General features: G+C 48.9%; 1 protein-coding gene and 1 long non-coding RNA gene across 11 annotated transcripts in view; both read left to right on the top strand.

Annotated features, from left to right (window-relative positions):
- The window catches only part of CAMTA1 (calmodulin binding transcription activator 1), a 973269-nt gene that overhangs the window by 327354 nt on the left and 619945 nt on the right, over positions 1-25970 (top strand). The window lies entirely within an intron of this gene.
- LOC144336782 (uncharacterized) lies at positions 1621-24217 on the top strand. Its single transcript, XR_013409104.1, has 4 exons — positions 1621-1724; positions 1950-2046; positions 19883-20014; positions 22269-24217. It is a non-coding gene; the product is annotated as an uncharacterized LOC144336782 (long non-coding RNA).

Here is a 25970-nt window from a genome sequence, read left to right as displayed (position 1 = left end):
GGGGTCTGACCTGAGTGTGGAGAGCCAGGGGAGCTCTGGGGGAACTGGATCCCCAGAGGCTCCAAGCACCAAGCTTCGGTTCCCCCTTGAATGCCAGCTGCTCGGATTTGGCTGAAGTCGGACTCACCTGTCCCAGCGTCCCCTGGCACTGTGCCCCTTTTAAACTTTCTCCCACTCCCATCTCTGTGTGCTCAGCCCCTCCCCTTCCAATCAGGCTGTCACCTGAGGCGTCAGGAGAGGACGTGGTCTCCAGGGACAAGGGGGTCGTGCTGGCTGTGGCAGCTTCACATCATAGGCCCATTTACATGTGAGAAAACGGTTGTTGACGATGATGATGGTGACGGATAACGGAGAGACTGCATGGGGGGAATTATTCTTAGATATAATTGCCAAACTTTGAATTCTTTTTAGCTGTGATACAGAATTCCAAGGTGAGAAAAAAATCTGTCCCTTCATTTTATGAGTAACTGATTAGGTTCTGCTGCTTCTAGAAAAATTCCAGCCTTAACCCCATCTATCCCATCAGTGTGTGTCTGGGAATATCCCTAGTTACGCCATTTCTCTGGTGCTTAATTTCTTTACCCAGTGCCAGAGGGTCTGCAAGGATATGTATGAGTTTTGCAGTTTATTAATTTTGCATTAAATAATTAATAGTAAAGTTAATTGATGAATTATTCAATTTTCAGGTAAAATGGTATGATAAATATTCATAACTTATTTTATTAAGGGAATTTCCATTTCCTATGTCATTAAATCTAGATTAACGAAGGCTGATTTTAAATGAAGATTGAAAACAATTGTGCTTTGGAATTAATTTACCAAGTTAAGGTCATTGCTTTGTGAGTTTACCCCCTGCCAGAAAGTTCGGGCTCATCATCTGGGAAAGTATCTGAATTCGCAGAAGTCACATTGCCGTCAGTTAGGACAGTTCCCCAAATCTGCTGGGAACTTCCCATGAAGGGCACTGACATGCCTCTGGTGGGGTGGCTTAGAGGGAGGGGTGGATCTGGGGCCTCTTCCTCCGTTCCACTGAGCACCGGGCTGTTGCTTTGAGCTGTTTGTTGTCTTCTCAGGAATTGGAACACAGTTTATTGTTAACATCGGTCCATACATCCCAGGGAAGGAATGCCTCAAAGTTGATTTTAAAATAACTTTGGGGCCAGACACGATGGCTCACACCTGTAATCTCAGCACTTTGGGAGACTGAAGTGGGCAGATCACTTGAGTCCAGGAGTTTGAGACCAGCCTGGGTAATACAGTGAGACCCCTGTCTCTACAAAAATACAAAAACTAGCTGGGCATGATGGTGCCCCTGTGGTCCCAGCTACTTGGGAGGCTGAAGTGGGAGGATCACCTGAGCCCAGGAGGTTGAGGCTGCAGTGAGCTGAGATCGCGCACTGCACTCCAGCCTGGGTGACAGAGTGAGACCTTGTTTAAAAAAAAAAAAAAAAAAAGTTTCCCTTCAGAGTTTTAGGAGGTTTATGCAATGATTTCCTATCTACTAATGCTCTTAGTCAAGGGTTAACTACAGTTTCAGTTTTTATTTGTGTTTTCTAGTTAGCTGATTTCTTTTAGATCTGGTTTATGTTAATTTGTAAAACTGCTTAGATCACAGACCCACAGAGTGGTGGTGAGAAGTTTCTGAGTATCTTACAGGCTGCTTACAACGTCCAAAACCCCTTCAAATCTGGGATCTCAATCCTCTCAACAACCGTGCAAAGCAGGTAATGCCTAGGGATACACTGAGGCAGAGAGAGAGAGGGAGGAGGAGGAGAAGGAGAAGACGAAATAGAGGAAGAAGACGGAGCAAAAGGGAGGGAGGGAGATGGAAAGAGAGAAGGAGGGAGAGAGGGAGGGATGGAAGGAGAAAGAGAGAAAGATCCAGAGCAAGCCACGTCTCACAGTCTTCTTTCTCCTGTCCGGCCACTTCCCTCCACTCCTGGATGAAGAAACTGAGTCCTGTCCGGCCACTTCCCTCCACTCATGGATGAAGAAACTGAGTCCCAGAAATTATGTGACTTACCCAAGGTCACTTCGGCTAATTAGGTACAGAAGTTGGGACTAGAGCCCAGATCTTTCTTTTTCACATTTGAGTGCTTTTTTCACTTCGGTGTCTTTCTTAGCGCTTTAAAATAATTTTTAACCGCCCCCGAGTAGTGGAACGCTTGGGAGTATTTATAGCCCCGTGGAACCGTGTTTCTCTATTTCACCAAGTGTTCATTATAATTTTCCAGTGAAACTTGTTTGCTCTGAGGAAGTTGATCCTACGGTAAGCCTTCATTTCAGAGGAGAGCATTTGATGTTGCATCTCATGAACCTGCTCTCCTAAAATTATACCTAATTGGCTTGGAAAGTGGCTTCCAACAAGCAGATGGCTTAATATCTTGACTTTCTGGTGTGACTCAGGGAGGCACCAGGATTAGATCTGGTTTGAGATAGCGGTCTTGTTATTTGGAGGATGAGATGCTATCAGTAACGTGCAGACTGGAGTGGCGGCCTCTGGGGAGATGTCGTGGAAACCACCAGGGACAGCCTGTGTCATCAGGGATGTCAGATGGCAGGTGGGGTGGGGAGAGGGGCCTTGAAATGCAATTCCATAATGTCTAGCATTAGTCAACAAGCCGTTATTGAGTGCCTGCTGCGTGCACAGGTTTGTAGTAGGCACTGTGGGGTTACAAAGGCAGTAGAAAACATGGCCCCTAATCTAATTGGAGAGACAAGTCACGCATATCTGAGATAACTAGAGAGAAGTTCCCAGACAGCACACGCAGGAGAGCCTGGTGTGCATGTGCATGTGTGCGTGTGCGTGTGTGTGAGTGTGTATCTCTGTGTGCATGTGTGTGTGTGTGTATGTGTATGCGTGTGCATGGGTGTGCGCCCACACACAGAGCTGTGGGGGGAATGCAAAATGGGGCCAAGATCAATTGGATTCAATTGATTTCATTGGGAAAAACAGCACAGCAGCATTTGTACGGGTGAATTTCAATCAGAAAACTGTGAACTTTGGTGGGGAACGGCATGCCCTGATGGGGGACGGGAGAGACGATGCTTGGGCTTTTCTCATTCTTAAGCCACACGGAGAGCAGATTAATTGATGGCATTGGCATAAATGATGAGAGGATTCTGGCGGCCATGGGATGCAAGAAGATGGGACAAAAGCCGAGAATCCCTGCAAGAGCCACCTCCCGGAGGGGTGGGTGCTGCTGGGATGCCTTTTCTGTGCACGCTGTCTGGGACCCTGGCCAGGGCTCAGCCAGGCAGCGCTGTCTCTCTCAGATCTGCTCCCTGAGCTGCAGGGCTGCCTGCGAGGGCACAGCCTGGCCCCCGTTTAGTGAGTGTCTAGATGGGCACTGCGAGACCAGAGGACCTTTCCAAGCAGGGACTCCAACCCGTGTCTGTCTATTGAAAGCCTGTTTGTCCCATCAAGCTAACGGGACCATAAATGGAAGTGTTTACAGGGTCACCCTGATGAGTCACTGGCATCATCTGCCTGCTGACTTCTTCCTACACTTGAGAAGGGTGCCTCTTAACCAGACACACAACCACCCCCTCCCTCAGTCCCCATGGGACATTTGACAATGTCTGGAGACATTTTTGGTGGTCACCATGGGAGGGGCCAAGCTGCTGGCATCGGGAGTAGAGGCTATTGATGCTGGAAACCATCCTATTGTGCACAGGACCGAGCCCTGCATGAGTGAGTTATTCAGCCCCAAATGGTGATGACAATACGTCAGTGAAGAGAATTCCTACCAAAGTGCTTGGTGGTCAAGAGCCAGGCTCTGTATATGAAGCCCAGCTCTTTCATTTAGTAGCAGAAAATTATCTTCCCACTGTGCCTTGGTTTTCTCATCTGTATAATGGGAATAGTAATAGTACATATTGTTGCAAGGAGTAAAAGAGTGAAACATGTTAAGCACTTAGGGCTTAGTGTCATTGGTGCATTTATGATGATGATCTCCCCAGGAATCCGCTCCGAACGGCAGCCTCAGATGGCCCTGGGCTCTGTCCGCACACAGCCCAGTTCCTCCTCGCTTCTGCTTTTGTGGTTGTGCAGAAGGACGGCCTGAACTCTCACGTCATTCTCAACTACCAAAAACGATTCAACAATCCTTGGGGTGAAGAAGGTTCAGAGAGGAAATAGGGGAGAAAACTCAGAGAGTCCACATCACAACATCCAACAAAGAAAGAGCATTTTAAATAGGAGGTGGTGGTTAAGAGAGTCAAATGCTGCATGGGAAGCCAAGCTAAGAGCCCAGACTTATTTATTTATTCAACAAATATTTATTGATCATTTTATAGTTATCTATTGTGCTGTGACTAATTGCCTCAAAACTTAGTGGCTTAAAATAACACCTGTGTGTCGTTTTGCCCTGTCTGTTGATCAGGAATCCAGGACAACTTAGCTGGGTCTCAAGGTTTGTCTTGGGGCTGCAGTCAAGGTGTTGCTGGGGCTGCAGGCTCAGCTGGACACTTGACTGAGGCGGGATCCAATCCCAAGCTCACTCATGCATCGTGGGAGGATACAGTTCCTTGTGGGCTGTTGGCTGAGGGCTCAGCTCCTCTCTAGCTGTTGGCCAGAGGCTGCCCTCAGTTTCTGCTGCATGGATCTCTCCAACAGGGCAGCTTCCTTTATCAGAGCGAGTTAGCAAGAGACTATAAGAGGGTGAGCAAGACAAAAACCAGAGTCTCTTTGAAAATAAATCTCACAAGTGACATCCTTCTACTTGGCTGCCATTGGCTTCTTAGAAGTGAGCCATTAAGTCCAGCTCCTGTCAAGGGGAGGGGATCCCACAAGGATGTGGCTTCCGGAGCAGGAGTCATTGGGGGCTCCCTCAGATGCTGCTGCCCTACTGTGCATTACACGAAAGGACTGATAAGAGGGGTAAAGTGTAGGAAGAACAGGCTACAAACTGGGAGTTCATCACGGCATCAATATGCACTCTCTGGGTGGCACTGGGCAAAGCATTTTTGCCTTTCTGGGGCTCAGTTTCCTTCTCCTTACAATGGCTGAATTGGATTCAGGGATGGCGAATATGCATGATCCATTAATGCCCAGAGCAGATATTACTACCCATGATGCAGTCTTCTGTGAGCTGGGTGCACCCTCAGAATCCCTCCTAACACAGCTCTCGTTTCAGACAGACACGACTCGTTGATCAGAGATAGCACTTGTGTTGAAATCCATCTGCCATCCCTGTGCAATCTGAAAAGAGACATTCTGTGCTTATGGCACCACAGACTACCAATCAAGATGTCACAGTAAAAATGGGCAGATGAATCGTCCTCCCATTGGCCCGAGTGAGAAAGCTGACTCCTTAGTGTTTGAGGACTGGTGTCCTCGTTCTGCACCTCAGCCCTTTCCTTCCCAGAAAGTACCCAGTGTCTAGATGGGATGATTCAGAGGGGACACTGCTGAGGAGCACGTGGGGTCTGAAGCCCATCATGGGATTAGCCTCACGTCTTCTGTTTGGCCCCTTATGGGGGCAGATTTGACCTCAGTAGCTCTGCTGCCTATGGCCAGCTGGGAAGTGAGCATGGGTCTTTCTGGAAATGAGCCGGAGGTGGCCTGAGGTGTTTCTGCATTCAATTTATCTGAGTTTCAAGTGATTTATCCTGTTCCTTCCTGGATCGTGTTCCTGGGCTCCAGGTGATGGCTTAATTTGCTTCTGAAATCTGGATCCCACCCATTCACTGTCTTCCAGTAGCTGCTGGGGGCAGCCTGTTAACAAGGAGCACAGCACATTTTCTGGGCCATGTAACCCTTTATCCCAGCCCATTAGAATTTTTAGCACCCCCTTCCCTTTTTTTTTTTTAAGTTTCTTTTCCTGAAGGGCTAGAATGTTCTGAGGCAGCTTAATAGACATCGATTTGCAATGATTTTTAGCCACTGTGCTTCAGGAGAGTTGAGGAGCTGATGATTAATCCTCGCAACAGCTCTTTCCTTTTGTTTTAAAATGACCTAATAGCTGAATTGCGCGAGCAGGCCGGGCCAGCCTGACCCAGTTCGGCTCCTTGCCTTCTGCTGCTTCATTCAAATGAGTCCGCGATGAATTATTCAGCCCTGCTACGGGGGAGAGTGAGTGCTCCTCCTGTAATATTTAATCAGCAACCTGGGAGGACAGCGTCATCTTTACAGACAGCTGCTGCTCACTTAGAGGCAGATGAATGAGTGTTCTTAGAAGCTGGGTCGGATTCCTGCCTTTTCAAGGAAGGTGGCTTGTCCTCTGATCTCAGAGGGATGGCGCCGCTCCTCGGGCTCACCCGGGATCCCTTTGGTCAGTCCTCTTTCTATGTCAGCAGAAAGCATCCCCCAGGGCCTCCCAGCCTAGGGACTGTGTGCAACCTCGATTCCCAAATGTGCCCCTTCAGCAGTAGTGTCCTCTCCTCTGTGTAACAAACCACTGAGAACTTAATAACTTAAAATGACTTGAACGCATTGTCTTACAGTTCTGTATGTTAGACGTGTGACCCACGTCTCACTGAGCTGAAATTAAGGTGTCAGAAGGGCTGCGTTCCTTCTGGAAGCTCTGTGGGGAGAGTCCTTCCCTTCACCTCTTATTGCCTGCATTCCTTTGCTCTGGGTCCCTTCCCCCATCTTGAGAGCCAGCCACAGAGCATCTCTCTGGCTGTCTCTCTTTCTCTGACCTCCTCTCCTGAGTTCCCTTTCTATTTCTAATGACCATGTGATTACATTGAGCCCAGCTGGATAATCTAGAATCATCTCCCCGTCTCAAGATCAGCTGATTAGCAGTCTTCATTCAACTTGCCACCTTACTTCCCCTTTACCACATAATCTAACATAGCCACAGGTTTCAGGGATTAGGACATAGACATCTGGGGAGAGGGGTACATGATTCCGCCCTCCCATACCTACCATTGCCTTAGCTTTATCATCCCTGGTTTTATAGAAATTTCTATTGAGAAGAAAACCTCTGAGAACCTTCCTGAGCACGCTGTCTAGTCCAATATTAAGAGCATGGGCTCTGGGGACAGCCAGGCTTGCACCCATCTTAACGCTGCCATCTGTGAGTTCAGGGAATGGTGTCGGACACATGACGGCTGATGAACAGTGGACAGGTGGCTTCACCTCTTGGAGCTCCTGTAAAATGGGTTTATGGCTGGGCGTGGTGGTTCACACCTATAATCCCAGCACTTTGGGAGGATGAGGCAGACAGATCATGAGGTCAGGAGATGGAGACCATCCTGGCTAACACAGCGAAACCCCATCTCTACTAAAAATACAAAAAATTAGCTGGGTGTGGTGGTGGGTGCCTGTAGTCCCAGCGACTCAGGAGGCTGAGGTAGGAGAATCACTTGAATCTGGGAGGCAGAGGTTGCAGTGAGCTGAGATCGCACCACTGCACTCCAGCCTGGGTGACAGAGCAAGACTCCATCTCCAAAAACAAAACAAAACAAAACAAACAAACAAACAAAAAAAACAAGACTGAACTCCCAGGGCTGCTGTAAGATGAAACAAGACTGAACTCCCAGGGCTGCTGTAAGATGAAGTGAGCTGCTGTGTGGAAAGGGAGTGGCTCTAGGAAGCAGCCCATGAGTGGCCACCATCACTGTGGCAGTCATGTGTCTCTGTTTCTGAGTGTATTGGTCTCTCTCTCTCCAGAAGGGGGTGTTGGTATCTTATTAACCCCTTATCTGGAGCCTTTGTAGGGGAGGCTGTGTGGGTCGCTGGTGCATTTGTTTGATTCAGTGGTAGGTGCCTTTGTTGCAGGACCACTGCGTAGAGCTGCTGGCTGCTGGGCCATCCTCTTTGGTCATCTCTCACATTTGGCTTCATTCAAACCCATTCTCTTACTTTTAGGATATTGGACTGTATGACCCTTAGAGACATGGATGGACCTTTTCCTTTGTCTCCCTCACAACTCCTATGGGTAATTTTAATGATACTCATATTTCCATTAGTTCTCCTTGATTTCTCAAAGAGCTTGGCATTCCACCGTGTTTTTCATGACTATAAGTGGTTAAGGTTGAGATGATTTTCCCCATTTTATAATCAGAAGATGAAGCACTAAATGACCCCCCCAAAGTTCCATGGCTGACATTGGCAGAGCTGAACACCAGCCCCAGATCTGACTCCAGATGGAGCTCTCTTCCCTTAGGGGTCCAGCTCCTGCCTCCGACAGACACCAGAGGATGTTGGCTACTTTGGATAAGCCTTGAGGCTTCCTCCCTCCCACTGTGTGTCCCTCTCCCTTTGTGGGAGCACATTCTGGGGCCAGTGGCCTCCTGCTCAGGCTTGCCATTGAACACAAGGGCAGGGGTACAGTTACATGGTGCCGAATTGTCCCTTGCAGCCTGTGTGTCTCAGGGGCCCCCAGGTCTCCGAGGCCCTCTGTCTGACTCTCTGACATTAAAGATCAGGAGGTAGCGCTTTGATCCCACCGGCCATTTATTTCCTCTGCTTTCCAGATCTCACTTCCTTGTGTGGAGGTGGGGCTGCTTTGGGCTCAGGCTTCTTGCTGTTTGGGGCTGCCCTGTTGAATGCGTTGATGCTTTTTCTCATGCTGCTTCCTTCACCCCGTTGGTGGAAACCTTTCCTGGCGGCCTCACGTCTGCTTTTCAGGTACTCTGGTCCCATCTCTCCCGGCCTTTGCACGTGGGGCTCCCAGTTGACCCCCGGAAAGTGTAGCATCAGCATGAGAAGCAGCAACTTTCTGAAATGCAACGTGTGCAGATAAATTATTCAGTGAAACCCAGTCTAACTTTATTAAGGCCAGAATCATCCTTTTCTGTCAGAAGCCACAGACAGGGGCTGGATCAACAAGATGCCCCAGGACCTAGATGGCACCCTGGGGCCAGAGGATCGTGGCTGGCCATGGGCTGGTCACTGGCATGTGGGCTTGGGTTGGGCTTCCCGTGTGTTTGCTTGGCCTCGTGCCTGTGTGGCCCCTCTGACCAAATGGGGTGGACGACAGAGACCCTCGGGTGGAGGAGCCAGACATGGACCCCTTGGAGAGGGATCGTCTTGACTTGATTCCCTTGGTCTGGAGAGAAGGATCTGGGGGCCAGAGTGGCTCCCAGTTAGTGTCTAGGAATGCAGAGGGTGGAAGGAGGGTCTCGGGCAAGACCTCCGCCAGCAGGCAGACCAAGGCAGTGCCTATTCGTGGTATTTCACATCATAAGAAAGTTAAAGAGTTTGTGGCATTTTAAATGCTTTTTAGATTAATTTGTATTCTAACATGGTAATGAGGAAGCGGCTTTTGTCCAAGAGGTGAGATATGCAAAGATAACCTTTAAGTTTCCTATAATTAACCTTTAATGATATTCTCTCACTTTAGCAATATATTTTATGCTTCAAAAATGTAACAGATAGAAAGGAGTGAGTGCTTCTTGCATCCAAATGCCTGGCAAAAATGAAGTCACTTTGGCGTGCGAGGTTTTACTTCTCCATCCTTTTGGTCCAAGGCTACTGGAGTGTTGCATGGTGAAATAAACACAGGAAACCTTGGCTTTGTGGCCGTATTGGTCTTTCTTTCTACCATTGGTAAGCCACTGTTTCAGATTCTTCAGGGCTGGCCTTCCCTCTTCACAGCCCCTCCCACCACTGCTATAATCCATGAGCCTGCTGCAGGCAGGGCCCTCCCCCCATCCTCTCTGCTTGGCCTTTGGTGGGATTTGACCTTGTAGGTTCATTGACCTTTTGCCAAAGTCCTCTTCTGTTGATTCTGCACAGCACCTAACATGTGCCAAGGCCCTGAGCTGCTGCCCTCAGAGTTATGTCCAGTGGGGGCCTCAGACACCCAGACCACAGTGGCAGCAACGGGGAGGGAAGGCACCACTGCTGTGACCTGGGGTCCCCTGTATTAGTCAGGGTTCTCTGGAGAAACAGAACCAACATGTGCCTGTGTGTGTGTGTGCATGTGTGTGTGTTTGTGTGTGTGTGTACATACATATACATAGACCGGGGTGTCCAATCTTTTGGCTTCTCTGGGCCACACTGGAAGAAGAATTGTCTTGGGCTACACATAAAATAGACTAACACTAGCTGATGAGCTTAAAAAGAAGAAAAGAATCACAAATAAATCGCATAATGTTTTAAGAAAGTTTACCAATTTGTGTTGGGCTGCATTCAAAGCCATCCTGGGCTGCGGGTGGCCTGTGGGCCATGGGTTGGACAAACTTGACATAGGCAAAGAGATTATTACAAGAAATTGGCTCCTGTGATTATGGAGGCCAAATAATCCCAAAATCTGCAGTCAGCAAGGTGGAGACCCAGGAGAGCTGATGGTGCTGTTCCAGTCTGAGTCTGAAAATCTAAGAACCAGGAGAGCTGATGGTGTTGTTCCAGTCTGAGTCTGAAAATCTAAGAACCAGAAGAGCTGATGATGTTGTTCCAGTCTGAGTCTGAAAATCTAAGAACCAGGAGAGCTGATGGTGGTGTTCCAGTCTGAATCTGAAAGCCTGAGACCCAGGAGAGCTGATGGTGTTGTTCCAGTCTGAAAACCAGCAGGCTTGAGACCCAAGAAGAGTCAAGTTTCAGTCTGACTTCAGAGGCCAGAAAAGACCCACATCCACCTGCAAGGCAGTCACACAGGAGGGCATCTTCTCACTCATGGGAGGGGCAGCTTTTGCTTTTCTGTTCTATTCAGGTCTCCAGCTGATTGGAAGGACACATGATGGGGGCAATCTTCTTTACTCCCTCTGGTGATTCAAATGTTAAATTTCATTTAGAAGCACCCTCATCCACACATCCAGAATCATGTTTGGCCAATGTCCAAACACTTCGTGGCCCAGTTAGATTGACACATAACATTTTACCCCTCACATAACATGACCCCTAATGTAACATCAACCCTCATGTAACATCACCCTCATGTAACATCAGCCCTCATGCCCTCCTGCCTCTGGAAGCCTCTCTCCTTATTACCTTGATGGGTTTTCCCTGTCTTTCCTCCTTGCCTTCTACCCCATGCCTTCAACCACCATCTCTCGGCGGGTGATCTCCAGCACTTCACCACTGACTCAGCTAGGTTGAATCATTAATTTAAAAAAATCACTTAAAGTAGGGAATTGTAATTGTAGGCACATAAGTTAAAAATTTAACTTAAAACCTGTAAGTGAGTATGGACTTTACCAATCTTTCGAGGCAGGGCAAGGTTTTCTTGGTTTTCCTTAGTGTGGCCTGCTGTTTGTGGGTTAGTTCTGTCTTTTTTCACAGATCACCTTGTAAGACCTTGCCTACAACTTCTCATTTAGATTTCTTCAACGTGGAGGGGCAACTTATGGACACACTGGTGAAGCAATCAGAGAACAGAATCTGTCTAGAGTTTTATGAACCACCCCCCCCCAATATTTTATAGTTGAATCCACCCACTCTAATTTCATAGCATTCCTTGAGCAACTCACTTTGAGTCTTGCTAAGTATTTGACTTAGTTTTCATAGAAACAACTATTTTTTTTTTTGACAGAGTTTTGCTCTTGTTGCCCAGGCTGGAGTGCAGTGGCACAGTCCCGGCTCACTGCAACCTCCACATCCCAGGGTCAAACGATCTCCTCCTGCCTCAGCCTCCCAAGTAGCTGGGATTACAGGTGCGCACCACCACACCCAGCTAATTTTTGTATTTTTAGTAGAGATAGGGTTTCACCATGTTGGCCAGGTTGGTCTTGAACTCCTGACCTCAGGTGATCTGCCTGCCTCGGCCTCCCAAAGTACCGGGATTACAGGTGTGAGCCATCACACCTGGCCTATCTTTCTTTTTATACTCACATTTCACTATTTTCTATATTCTTTATGTAATTACAACAAAGAGTAGAGCCAGCACAGCAGGTTTGGGGATAAACAGAGCTGATACTCAGTACACATAGAACTCAACTGATGGAGCATGAAGTGCATGGCAGCCTGGAGAGTAGTGAGCACCTGTGGCCCGTGTGCTGGTGATTGCTCACCGGTGGGGAGAAGGGTTGCTGTGTCCTAGCACTTACCAATTTCCATGGGGTAAACACTCCTGCCGTGGGTGACTTCCAGTTACCAGTGGTTAAACAACCTAATTGGCTCAAAACCCTGAACATTTAATAACTGGCTCTCCCCAGTGGGCATGGGTGACTCCAGCACACCACTGCCTACTGCCTTCCAGTGTTGAGCAGAGGACGGCCCTTGGCGCTGGCTTATACAACTCCCTGAAGACCAGTTAAGGGAGTATCTAAAAATCATCATATCTCAGCCATAATTGGTGTTCACTCAGCCACCAGCTCCTCCTCCTTTGTGTTTACAATTCCTGCTCCCTGGGGATGGTGGACCCTCTCACTTTTTCCAGCCACTTCCCATTCTGCTGTGGCCATCCTGCTGTCCCTGCCAGGCCTGCCCACTCAGACAGCCCTTTGAGCTCTCCTGACTTTTTATTCTTCCTACAGAACTCCTCTGTTTTGTGTCCCAGCCCCTTCGGGACCCACTAGGCTTTTGGCTGACTAATTTAATCAGCATTTTCAACTGAGGTGTTGGCTTACAAAGGCTTCATTACCTCCAAGCCTGGAGGACAGGCTGACTCGTGTGGGCGGTTTGGGTCTCAGAGCATCCGTTGCTCAAATCCTCATGCCTGTGGTTGTCTCTATTGATGGTTACAGCCAGCTCTGATGGCTGGGAAAATAGTTTCTCGATCCAGCCACTATTCTTCTTGTCACCTGAGGGCATTGCCTGATGGAGGGACTCTAGAGTTGGGAGTACAGGAGTGGCATGGGTCAGAGTGGGACTACAGATTCTTGGCATCCTTTTTTTTGAGACAGGGTCTTGCTCTGCTGCCCAGGCTGGAGTGCAGTGGTGCAATCTTGGCTCACTGCAACCTTGATCTCCTAGGCTTAAGCAAGTCTCTCACCTCAGCCTCTTGAGTAGCTGGGACCACAGGAGTACATCACCACACCTGGCTAATTAAAAAAAAATTTTTTTTTTTTGGAGAGATGGGGTCTTCCTGTGTTCCCCAGGCTATTGGCATCCCACAAGAGTGGGATGGCTGTTGGCTAGTACCATTCTGACGCACAGCAGAGAAGTTTGTCTGAGCTTTGATGTTTTTGATTCTATTCAAAAGGTGGTTTTGGGAATCAGAAATGTTTATGACTGTGTCTCTACATATTGTTTGAAATTTTTCATTGTTAAAAAATGTGTGTCCCGGTGCGTTAGATGAATAGCAGCCCGTTTGCTTTTGCAAACATACACTCTGCACCCTGAGTGGGGAATATGGTTTGGTGGCACCAGAACCATTTGTGTGTCAGGGACTGAGGCAGGAGACCTTGATGGAAGGGAGGGAAACACAACGGGGACCTTGCCGTTGAGAGGCTCTGAATACAGACCCGTTTGTATAACAAGCTGTGTTTGTCAGAGGACGAGCTGACTTCAGAAGCTGATTTTTATGCTGAAGAGCAGAGTGTGGCATGTGTAATGAAGAGAGTTTATCTTTGTGTGGAATGAGAAATAATTTGCTAAGCCAGTAACTCCTGTATTTCCCAGATACCCGTGCAGTTCACATGCAGCCTGGGGTCTGGAGAGCAGGAATCGCCTTACTTCACAGAGCTCTCCAAGGACCCCTGATGTCAGTTCAAATTTCAGAAATTAAAGGATTAAATGCTTTCTGTGTTCTCTGAAGACTTGCGAGCACTTGATCTGTTTCATTAAAATGACTCCTTTGGTGCAGTCTCTCCCCAAAACCAATCAAGAGCCACTGCGGCACTGCTGAAACCCCACCTTTCTGTCCAGCTGTTGTCTAAGCCCGAACCCAGATGAACACAGTGCAGAGGGTGTTGGAGAAGCCTCGAGAGGTCAACGGGTGAGTATTGTATTAAACATGAGAGACACAAACCACAGGGCTCCTAACCTCACCATACCCCTCCCCTTGCCGAAACTAATAGAATCCCTGGAAAGGACAGCAGTGAACAGTGGGGGGCATCATTTTTATTTCTGTCCTGCCAAATCAGAGTTCTGGATAGTTAACATGGATGAACCCCTGAGCCAAAAACATACAGAATGCTTGTTATTGGCAAGAAATCCTGTTGTTATTAAATTACTCTGGGATCTCTCTTCTGGGCTAATTGGTAGGTAGAGTGGGCAGGATGAGGAAGGGGGCTTAGGAGACACCCCTTGATACCATACTAGTCATGACTGATTTTCTGCCTTTGGAGAATCAGGGCATCTGATGTGACAATATAACAGTAACAAAAGATTCAACTGCCGTTAATGGGAGACTTCCTTGCAGACTTTCTCACCTGGGGTTTCGTAAGAGAATTAAGCCGTATAGAAAATGATGTGCGTGGCCTTTTCTCAGTCCTTCTGAGGATGGTGCATAGCTAGTACCATTCTGCTGCACAGCAGAGAAGTTAGTTTTTCACCATGGATACCTGTGGGCCAAGTTAGGGCTGAACTCCCTCAAGGAACCCTCATGAGAACCTTTCGACCACTGTCACATTTAATCCTTACAACCACCCCCTGAGACAGGTATAATTATTATCACCATTCCACAGACGAGAAAACCGAGGCTGAGTAACTGGCTGAATATCACACAGATGGCAAATGGAGGAATGAGGACCAGAGCTCAGATCTGTCTGACTTGGTGTTAGTTATCTGTTCCTCTGTAACAAATTATGCCACACTGAGTGGCTTAACATAACACATGCTCCTTATCTCACAGTTTCTGAGGTCAGGAACCCAGGCCTGGCTTAGCTGCATTCTCTGCTTCGATGTCCCTCATGAAGCTGCAGTCAAGATGTCAGTTGAGGCTGCAGTCTCATAGGAAGGCTTGGCTAAGGCAGGACTGGTGTCTAAGCTCACATAGGCGTGGCAGGATGCAATTCCTCACAGGTTGTTGGGCAGGGGCCTCAGTTCCGTGCTAGCTGTGAGTGGAGACCGCCTTTAGTTCCTGGACATGTGGGCCCTTCAAGGTGGCTGCTTGCTTCATCAAAGCCAGCAGGGGAGAGAGAGCCTGCTAGCAAGACAGACGTTCCCGCTGGCCGTAGGTAAACGCATCACAGAAGTACCATCCCATTGCCTTTGCCATTCTGTGAGAAGCAAAGCATACATTCTGCCCACATTCAGGGACAAGGGACTGTACCAGGGCATGCAGCCCAAGAGGTAGGGATAACGCAAGGGGGATCTTAGGCTCTCCCTTCCACGGATCCCAAAGCCCATGCTGCCTCCCTTTGTGGAGTAGAAAAGACCCAACTGGATGATGATTCAAGGATCCTCCCTGTGGGTCAAGAGGTTTAATCGCACTGCCTACTTTGAGGTGATACAGTTTCATTGTCTGCTACATCTCTGCCGTTATCAGGATGGAATTAAAATCTCAGAGCCACACTTGTGATGAATGTATCAGATACAATATTACACATTTCATAAAGTTGTCTTTCAAAGAGAGTCAGCTTTCAGGAGGGATGTCAGTGCCAGGGTTGTTTTGCAGAAGTGCTCTCACTTGTGGCAGCTAAGAAGAGCCAGCAATTCTGCCAGTGGTTATCAAGCCTCTGCACTACCTCCTAGGGGCCTGGTGGCCACAAATGGAGGAAAAGAAAATATTCCAAGAGAGGCTGTGTCAAGCACATCACCTGGAGAATCGAATATGGCATGAAGCAAAGCTTTCTGTACATTTCTGGCCACCGAATGACCCTGGCTTTTTGCCAGGGCTGGCCAAGGACTGGGTTTAAATGGAGAAGAACATGAGCTATGTGTGTAATTTAAAGGCCTCATGGGAGCCCAGTAGGGCATTCTGATGGGTGCTGTAGAGAGTCATAAAAAATAAGTTACAATTTCCAATACACAATGGGCAGATAAGGTGGATCAAATCAAACTCTAATGTGGTCATAAGTGAGAAGTTCCAGTTAAGAGAATGTTCTGGTTGCTAGAGAACAGCCACACACTTTCCCACAGAAATGGTCAGTCACAAAAGAACTGGAGCACTCTTGCAGTCATGGGTGAAGTGCATGGAAGCACACATAACAGGAGAGTCATAATAACTGACCATTACTGCACTTTTCGCAGATGATTGAGCAGGCACTGCTGGGCTATGAGAAGGTCAGATTACCTCAGTGCCCAGGGGGTCTCTGGAAAGAACAAGGCAGGGTCCTGCTCTTCCACTGTGCCTGCTGAGGTAGGGTACACAGCCCGAGATGGAAGCTGGCATGGCAAGTTCTGGCAGCCCTCCGGAGCATTCCCTGGACTTGGCTGTTGGTGCTGATGCCTGGCCAGGGACCCACCCACAGTGGAGCAGGGAGAGCAGCGAGGTGGGTGCCAGGTGGCTCCTTGGGAGTGACTCTGGGTCCTGAGTCTTATGGGCATCTGGCAGGGTGAGAGACTGGGTTCTAGGGAAGGGCACTGCCTTTACCCCTCTTCCTCTCTCTGATGTCACCTTCTCCTTGGGGCTCCTATGGCTTGTCAGTCACTCCCCAGCTCCTCATCCCTCCAGGGCCCAGGAAAGGTCCTTGGGAACGCCGGCCTGCAGAGCAGGGATGGGCTCAAGGCTGTTTCCGGGAAAGGCCATGGAGTGTTCTGGGCTCTGCGAGTGTCCGAGGGGAAGCTGGTGGTACTGTGCATGCTCCTCCCGCCCTCCCTGTCCCTAAACGGGACTTCTTCCTCCCTCCGCCTTTGCCCCATTCTCCTTTTAGAAGCATATTAACCTGTCCCCACTGTCCCTGTCATCCCTGTCTTCCTCTTGCCCCTGCCTTGAGCTTTATTGGGAGGTGCCAGATAATATTTGCACAGCCACGTGTACCCCAGGGATGAGTGAGATGCCACCCCCAAGAGCTCCAGGTCTGGAGGAAGAAATGGAGACAGCTCACGGGGTGAAATGTAAGGAGTGTGCATATTTGTAGGGGGTGCCTGGCGATCAGAGCACTTTAGGAGATATTTGAATGGACAGTCCCTGCAAGATCCCTGCAAGTGCAGTGGACAGACGGGAGGACATGTGCCCCCGAGGGATGGCATGTAACAAGCGGAAGAGCGGGTGGGCGCTTCGGATGCCGTTCTGTCCACCAGCATGCTGTCTGAGTGTAACTTCCCCTCCCCAAAAGGGCTCCTTTCCCATCCAAGTCAGCTCTCAGGAAAGTGTCTGCAGGTGAGGCTGACAGAAGCTCAGGGCTTCCTTCCTCGGGGGCTGTTGTTGCTGAGCGTGGCTCCACGTCTGATGCTGGAGTGCGAGGCCACCCCACCCTGCACCTCCCACACCCGTCTTCACTCTGCAGCCTTCCTGCGGCTGACGCCAGAAGCTTGGTGTCACCCGAGTCTCCTCTCTCCCTCCATCACACCTGCCTGGCTGCTCTTCTGTCTTGCAGACATCACAGTGGCCCTCACTGGTCTCCCTTTTATACCCACCCCCAGCCATTCTCCCTCCAGAGGTCAGGGCGCGCTGCAAAAGTGTGAGTCTGCGCATGTCACATTCCTATCGACACCTCTTCTGGGATGAAACTCAAGATCTGAACGTGGTCTGCAAGCCCTGCACACACGGGGCTCCAGGCCGCCTCGCCAGCCCGCGTGATGGTTGGACCAGCAAACTGCGTGTACGTGGGGCTCCAGGCCGCCTCGCCAGCCCGCGTGATGGTTGGACCAGCAAACTGCGTGTACGTGGGGCTCCAGGCCGCCTCGCCAGCCCGCGTGATGGTTGGACCAGCAAACTGCGTGTACGTGGGGCTCCAGGCCGCCTCGCCAGCCCGTGTGATGGTTGGGTACCACGTGAGTTTCCAGGGCTGACGTGACAAGGTTCCACATCTGGATAGCTTCAACAATAACCATTTCTTGCCTACGGCTCTGGAGGCTAGAAGTCTGTTTCCCTCTGTGGCTTGAGAAGGAGGCTGTGTTTCATGCCTAGCTTCTGGTACCCTCAGGTGTTCCTTGGCCTGTCGGTGACTGTCTCCTCGTGTCTTCATGTCGTCTTCCCTCTGAACGTGTCTGCCTCTGTCCACTTCCCCCTCCCCATAAGGATGCCGGTCATCTTGGAAGAGGGCCTACCCTAATGATCTCGTCTTGATCATCTGCGAAGACCCTGTTTCTCAATGTCCCATTCACAGGTACTGGGGTGGGACTCTAATATCTGTGGGGACACCATTCACCCTTAGCAGGTGCTGTGTGTGCTGCATGTCCCCCGCCGTCTCCACACCTGCTCTCTGCCCTTGTCTGATGTGCTCTTTCTCACTGCCCGCCTTCACCCAGGCACACATGCCAGTCCCTCAGCTTTGGATAAGCACTGGGCACCCGAGCTGGGTAGGACCTTGGCCCCCTGAGCCCTGGTCACTGTCCTTACTCCCGATTCCTTCCTTGGGGATGCCTGTTCTGGCCCCTGACTTGTTTGGAGAGCCCTGTTTTCACCCCCACAGCCCCTCAACTCTACTTTGAGGTGTTCCCCTCCCCGGCCTGACCCGTTCGCTGCCAAGTCCCTTTGAAGGCACAGTGAGAACCGAGGCCTTGCAGAGGGAGAGGCCTGTGGGGTTGCATCCAAGTCCAAGGGCAGCCAGAGGGGGTGGCCGTGGGCTTCACTGGGAAAGTGTCTCATGGGGTGGGCCCAAGTGGGTGAACTTGGGCTGGACATTCCCACAGGAATGTCACCCCACAGCTTCTTGGCTGCAGGAATGCGTCTTGGCCAGAGGTGGGTTGGGCTCTGGGGCGCAGATGTGTCACCTCACAGCTATAGTCGTGTTTCCAGGTAGCCTGCTGGGTGCCTTGTCATTCTCCACATTTGTCACTGGGTCCCTGTGAGAGACTCTATTGAGTGGGTGAGACTGGAGCAGGGTCTCAGGTCTGCCCTTGGCAACAAGCTGCTCTGGCTGGGGCCTTCTTCTGTGTTTTGTGCTCTTTTCCCCCTCCTGGGACGAATCTCCTGTCTCCTAGACACCTGTCCCCTGGTGCGTTCCTACCCTGCAACTACCCTGCACGCACACTGTCCCTCTGGTTGTGGAAGCAAATTCCCTGCTAGAACATTCTATCCCCCCTTTGAGGCCTGGATCAAATGCTCCCTCCTTTCTGATGCTTTTCTCCACATTTGCAATTGGAGTCCGTCATTCCTTCTTTGTTAGGAATGTCATGAGCCACGTGGATGGCCCTTCTACAATGGGAACTCATGCCCTAAACACTTATCCTCTGTCTGCCCCTCGCTTGACTATAAAGTCCTTGAGGTCAGGAATGATGTGCTTGTCAATACTTTATATTCCAGATGGGGGATACCCAATGGATTTGTTGACAGATTTTTCTGGCTTTGCCATCAGGAAATGTTAAGCAGATTCCCTGAAGTTTAGGGTCCTGGGTCTCGTTCTTGAGTCCCGATGGCAAAGCACGGGGCTGACAGCAGGAGATGGCTTAGTAGGTGTGCATGGGATGAATGAACTTGTTAGCTGAGAAGATTTAACGTCGGCCGTCCCAGGTTTTCTGCAATTTAGTGGTGAACTCTTAAAGAACAAAGATTTTAAGCACTAGATAAATACCATTTTATTCGTGGAAGCCTAGAGAAGTGGGAGTCAGGAAGGGGAAGGGAGGAGATTTTGTGGGGGGAAGTTTTCCTGGTGCCTTTAAATCCACTCTAACTGCTGTTCCTGGTGCCTTTAAATCCACTCTAAGTGCCGTCTCTGCTCTGTCCTCCTAGCTGTGAGCACCCAGAGAGCTCCGAGCCTGCTTTCTATCATCAGATTGAATATTTGATTTGTAAGAAGTGGAAAGTCCCCATCTGTTGTCCCTGCTCCCTGAGTGGAGTTCCAGGAAGTAGCGCCTCTGCGTCTACACCATGTTAAGACAGAGGAGGGCATGCTGAGTCAGGCATGGGAATCAATCTCTGACCACTTGAACGGGGCTGCCCCTCCTCTAGGTCACCCTCCTCCATGTTAGCCTGGGGGACACTGGAAGTTCAAATGGATCTAAGGGAGCAGACTCTCTTCATTCATTCATTCACTCACTCATTCATCCATTCCTCAGGTGCTGATTGAGCCTCCCCTGTGTCCCAGGCGCCATGCTGGGTGATGGGGAGACAGAAGTAGATAGGACCAGTTCCTGCAACGGGAAAGTTCGGAGTGATTGCAATAGAGCCAGATCGATCCTCTGTTCAAGGTCAGCCCGGAGACCATGATGGGTGGCATCAAACATGGCAGTCGCTTACCCATCCACAGGCACCCATGGAAACACTTCCTGGAGTAAGGGACAAATAAGCCGAGGCCCCAAGGAGGAGTAGGAACTCACCAGCCAGTGGGAAGGTGGAGGAGGGACGAGGGCATTTCAGGTGGGAAACAGGATTGCAGAGGCTAGAGGAAGGGGTGACTGGGGGCTGGCGATTCAGCAGGACCAGCGTGTAGGGTAAGAGGGGCTGAAGGTTGAGGGAACAGGCCCCTGAGGGCCTCATACATCACCCAATCTGAGGAATTTGGGCTTTGACCTGAAATGAAATCACGGGACAGAGGTTCCAGGGGTCCCTCCTTTCCATCTCTCCTCCCCAAAGCCCCAACGCCCAGTGTATTAGTCCATCTTCATGCTGCCGATAAAGACAGGCCTGAGACTCGGTAATTTACAAAGAAAAAGAGGTTTAATGGACTCACAGTTCCACGTGGCTGGGGAGGCCTCACACTCACAGTCATGGCAGAAGGTGAAGAGAGAAAATGAGGCAAGAGAGAGAATGAGAGCCGAGCGAAAGGGGAAAGCACATATAAAATCATCAGATCTCGTGAGACTTCTTCAGTACCATGAGAACAGTTTGGGGGAAACCGCCCCCATTATTCAGTTATCTCCCAGTGGTTCCCTCCTACAACACGTGAGAATCATGGGAGCTACAATTCAAGATGAGATTTGGGTGGGGACGCAGCTAAACCATGTCACCCAGCAAACTAGGCCACCTCAGGCGGAACGGCCGTGACTCAGGTTTCCCTGTCCGTGCCTTCTACCCCCTCCCTAATTCAATCTGCTGCAAGGCCCTGTTCAGGCAGCTAATGACACAAGGGGTGTTTAATTCTGAACTCTGCAATCTCAAAAGATTAAATAATGGATTTTGTGATCTGCCGGCCTCTTTCCTGGATAGAATGATAAGATGTCAATTGGAAAAATTTAAATATTGATGAGTTTTAACTTTTGTATTGATTGGGCAGTGACATATTTTGAATAATGATTCACATTAAAAATACAAGGGTTCCTATTGATCATGCAGCATCTGGCTGTATTAAAATAATGAATAATCTTTAGAACTTACTATGCTTTTAAAATTTTCTTTCTCCTAGTAGCTGAAGATCCAACCAATGAGTAGCTTGCAACACCTATTTAGAAACTCCTGCACTGTCTGCCCATGCTCTTCTGTCACTGCTCAGGACTGCCACTTCTTTTTTTTTGTTTTTTTTGGAGACGGAGTCTCGCTCTGTCTCCCAGGCTGGAGTGCAGTGGCGCCATCTCGGCTCACTGCAAGCTCCACTTCCTGGGTTCACATCATTCTCCTGCCTCAGCCTCCCGAGTACCTGGGACTACAGGTGCCCGCCACCACGCCTGTAGCTGGGACTGCAGGTGCCCGCCACCACGCCCGGCTAATGTTTTGTATTTTTAGTAGAGACAGGGGTTTCACTGTGTTCGCCAGGATGGTCTCGATCTCCTGACCTTGTGATCCGCCCACCTCGGCCTCCCAAAGTGCTAGGATTACAGGCATGAGCTACCGCACCCGGCCCAGGACTGCCACTTCTTTGTAGGGTCAGGCAGCGTGGGGCCTGGGAGACCCGGGGCTGAGCCTGTGGAAGTGGGGCTAGCCGAGCAGCTGGGCGCTATGCAGCCTTCAGGGGGATTCTCTGATTTGTTAGCTTTTTCTGGGTGCCTGTGGCTCCAGGGGTGAAGGGAAGGCCAGAGGGGCTTTGGGGCTTGTTTTTTTTTTTTTTTTTTTTTAAATTTTTGCTAGCTGGAAGCTGTTCCCTTAGGATCTATGATGGGAAGTCTTCAACTGTTGCACCCAGGGACTTTGCTCACTCTCCTTGAATTCACCTTTACTCCTCTTGCTTGGACTTCTGACCATGTCTCAAAGTTTCCAGGCTGTCTCTTCATCCACACTGTTACAATCCTGACTTTCTTCACTCATGGCTAACAATATTTCCCCAGGGTTCTCAAGGAGCCTCAAGACTCGGACGGTTAATGGGAGTGGAACTGCCATGTGCTGGTGTTGATATGTGCCAGTTACCTTGCCAGCCTTTTCACATTCATTCACCCTGCGTCCATCATTCCCCAGTGCAGATTTAGTAAACTGACCCTGTGCCAAGGAGGCACGATGCTTGTCCATAGGAAGCTTGGAGTCTAGAAGGGGACAGATGTTAACAAACAGTTAATGCTTGACTGTTAATTCCAGGTGTGATAGAACCTGCACGGGAAACAGGCAAGAGGACCTAGCCTCATCCAGGGTGACCTGCAGGAAAGCGCTAACCTAGCAAGCCTGTTGGTTGTCCTCAGAAAGCCCTCAGGTCCATCCTTAGGAAGGCCTCTTGCAACTTTGGCTCTTGGCTGGTGTCTGGGAACTTGATTGGTAAACAGTTCTCTATTCTGACATAAAACTTTCACTGAAGGATTAGAGCGGCTCACTGTGCCTAAACTGCCTGTGCAAACCATGCCGTTTATGCCGAGCACCAGCTTTACTTCTTGGGGTCTGGAAGTTTGGTACGTGCTAAGCAGAGGATGGCTACGTGACCCCCAACGGAGCCCTGGGTGCCGAGTCTCTGATGAGCTTCCCTGGCAGACAGCACTTTGTGAGTGTTGTCACACCTGTCGCTAGAGGAATCAAGTGCATCCAGTGTGACTCCCCTGGGAGAGGAGCCTTGAAGCCTGTGCCAGTTTCCCCCTACCTCACCCATGTGCCCTTCCCTTGGCTCATTTTTCTGTCTCATTTTGCTATAATAAGTCTTCACCATGAGTACAACCACTTGCTGTGTCCTGTGAGTCCTTTCAGTGACTCACCAAACCTGGGGATGGTCTTGGGGTTCCCCAACACAGGGGGCCAGGGAAGGCCTCCCTGCTGAGGTGACATTTAGCTAACACATTAAGGAACAGTAGATGTGAGACAGCAGGTGTTAGAAAGCATCCTTGGCAAATCCAAGAGCTGGTGCAAAGGCCCTGAGGTAGCAATAGAAACAGGATTGAGTGGTCAGGGCAGTTGGTTTGGAAGATTTGGTGTGAGATGGGCTCAGAAAACTCAGCTCACGTCAGTCCTTTTAGCCATGGTAAGGAATTTGGGTTACCTTATTTCTAACTTTTATAGAAACCCTACAAAGTAGAAAGGATTGGCCCTATTTTTTTTTTTTTTTTTTAAAGATGGACTCTTGCTCTGTCACCCAGGCTGGAGTGCAATGGCGCAATCTCAGCTCACTGCAACCTCTGCCTCCTGGGCTCAAGCGATTCTCCTGCCTCAACCTCCCAAGTAGCTGGGATTACAGGCGTGTGTCACCATACCTGATTAGCCCCCGCCCCTTGTTTTTTTTTTTTTTTTGGAGACAAGGTCTTGCTCTGTTGCCCAGGCTGAAGTGCAGTGGTTCGATCTCAGCTCACTGCAACCTCTGCCTCCCAGGTTCAAGCGATTCTGCTGTTCAGCCTCCTGAGTAGCTGGGATTACAGGCAGGTGCCATTACGCCCAGCTAATTTTTGTATTTTTAGTAGAGATGGCCTCACCATGTTGGGCAGGCTGATCTTGAACTCCTGACCTCAAGTGATCCACCTGCTTCAGCTTCCCAAAGTGCTGGGATTACAGGCATGAGCCACCGCGCCCAGCCTAGCCCCAGTTTTAAAGATGAAGACTATAAGGTCACTTGCCCAGGCTCCCACAGCTGTGGGAGGACTTGCCATGAATTTGGGTCCATCTGGCTTCTACTAGGTTGGTGTAAACTGTGATTACTTTTGCACCAACCTAATAGAAAGCCTGGGTTCTTTCCATCAGACCTTGTTACAGACCAAGGCAGGACTTGAGCCTTCACGAGAAAGGTTACCAAGAACACTCAAGCTGGGTTGCTGTCTCTCTCTCCTTTTCCTCTGGGTCTGCTCTGTCTCCAGGACTCACTGCTTTGGGATAGTACCATGTACTGTTACCCCTGGGGCGGGGGGAGAGTTCTGTGACCAAGAGTCTTGTCCCTGGCGTCAGAAGTTCTGTGCTGGACTCTTAGCTGTGTGAGGCTCTTACTCCAGGCACTTAATTCCTTTTTGCCTCAGTTTCTGTGTCTGTTAAATGGAGACAATAGTGCTTAACAGGTTTGTTCATTTATAGTTTTATCAAGATGTAATTGATGTAAATAAACTGTACATATTTGGAGTGTACAATTTGATGAGTTTTGACGTTTATATATAGTCATGAAACCACTGCCACAATCAAGATAATAATGAACACATTCATCACCCTAAAAGTTTCCTTGTGCCTTTTGTCACCCATCCCTCCTGTCCCTCTCCCATCTCTAGATAACCACTTACCTGTTTTCTGTCACTATGGATTCGTATGCATTTTCTAGCATTTTATAAGTATGATATCAGACAATAGTAGTTCTTTTAGATCTACCTTCTTCTTTTTTTTTTTTGAAATGTGGTTTTACTCTGTCACCCAGGCTGGAGTGCAATGGTGCGATCTTGGCTTACTGCACCCTCCACCTCCCAGGTTCAAGCCATTCTCCCACCTCGGCCTCCTGAGTAGCTGGGACTACAGGCACGTGCGCCACTATGCCTGGCTCATTTTTGTATTTTTAGTAGAGACGGGGTTTCACCATGTTGGGCAGGCCGGTCTTGAACTCCTGATCTCAAGTGATCCACCCACTTTGGCCTCCCAAAGTGCTGGGATTACAGGTGTGAGGCACCGCGCCCAGTCAAATCTACCTTCTTACACTCAGCATAATTATTTTGAGGTTCATACATATTGCATGTATCAAAAATTCATGGCTTGTTTATTGCTGAGTAGTATTCCATTTTATAGATATGCCACGTTTTTTCCTATCTGTTCACTTGTTCATGCGTAGATTATTTTCTAATTTTTGGCTATTACAAGCAAAATTACATGTACACATCTTTGTGTGGGCATATACCTTTATTTCTCTTGGATAAATACCTAAATGTGGAGTTGGTTGGGTTGTATGGGAAGTATATGTTTAACTTTATATGAAACCATCCAAGTATTTTCCTGTGTGATTTTTGTGTCATTTTCCTTTTCTACCAGCAGTGTGTGTGAGAGTTCCCTTTGCTCCACATCCTTGCCAATCCTGGGGTGGTCAGTTTATTTACTTATTTAAAAAGTTTTAGCTAATCTAGTGTATGTGTGGACATATCTCTAATGACAGATGATGCTGATAGTCCTATAAACACACTCTTCCCATATATCTGTTCTCAAGAGCTGATAATCTCTTTATTTGTCTGTTTGCTATCCATATATCTCTCTTCTGCAATGAAGTGCGTATTCCAATCTTTTGCCTCTTTAAAAAATTGGGGTGTATTCCTATTATTGAGTTGTAAAAGTTCTTTGCATATTTTAGATGCGATTATTTGTTGAATTATTTATGAATTATTTGTTGGATATATATTTTACAGATATTTTCTCTGAGTCTGTTGCTTGCCTTTTCTTTTTTCTTTTTTTCTTTTTTTTTTTTTTTTTTTTGAGTTGGAGTCTCACTCTGTCACCAGGCTGGAGTGCAGTGGTGCGATCTTGGCTCACCGCAACCTCCGCCTCCTGGGTTCAAGCGATTCTTCTGCCTCAGCTTCCTAAGTAACTGGGACTACAGGCATGCACCATCATGCCTGGCTAATTTTTGTATTTTTAGTAGAGACGGGGTTTCACCATGTTGGCCAGAATGGTCTCCATCTCTTGACCTCGTGATCCACCCACTTTGGCCTCCCAAAGTGCTGGGATTACAGGCGTGAGCCACCGTGCCTGGCTGCCTTTTCATTTTTATAACAGGGTCATTTGAAGAGAAAAGGTTTTAAATTTCAGTGAAGTAAAATTTGTTGGCTATTTTTTTTATGGTTCATGCTTTTGGCATCATATTTAAGAAATTAATAAAAGAAGAAATCCTTATCAAACCCAAGATCATTA

This window comes from Macaca mulatta, chromosome 1, assembly GCF_049350105.2.
Source record: "Macaca mulatta isolate MMU2019108-1 chromosome 1, T2T-MMU8v2.0, whole genome shotgun sequence".
Taxonomy (NCBI): Eukaryota; Metazoa; Chordata; class Mammalia; order Primates; family Cercopithecidae; genus Macaca; species Macaca mulatta.
The sequence above is the reverse complement of the archived record's forward strand: the minus strand, read 5'-3'. Positions and strand labels throughout refer to the sequence as shown.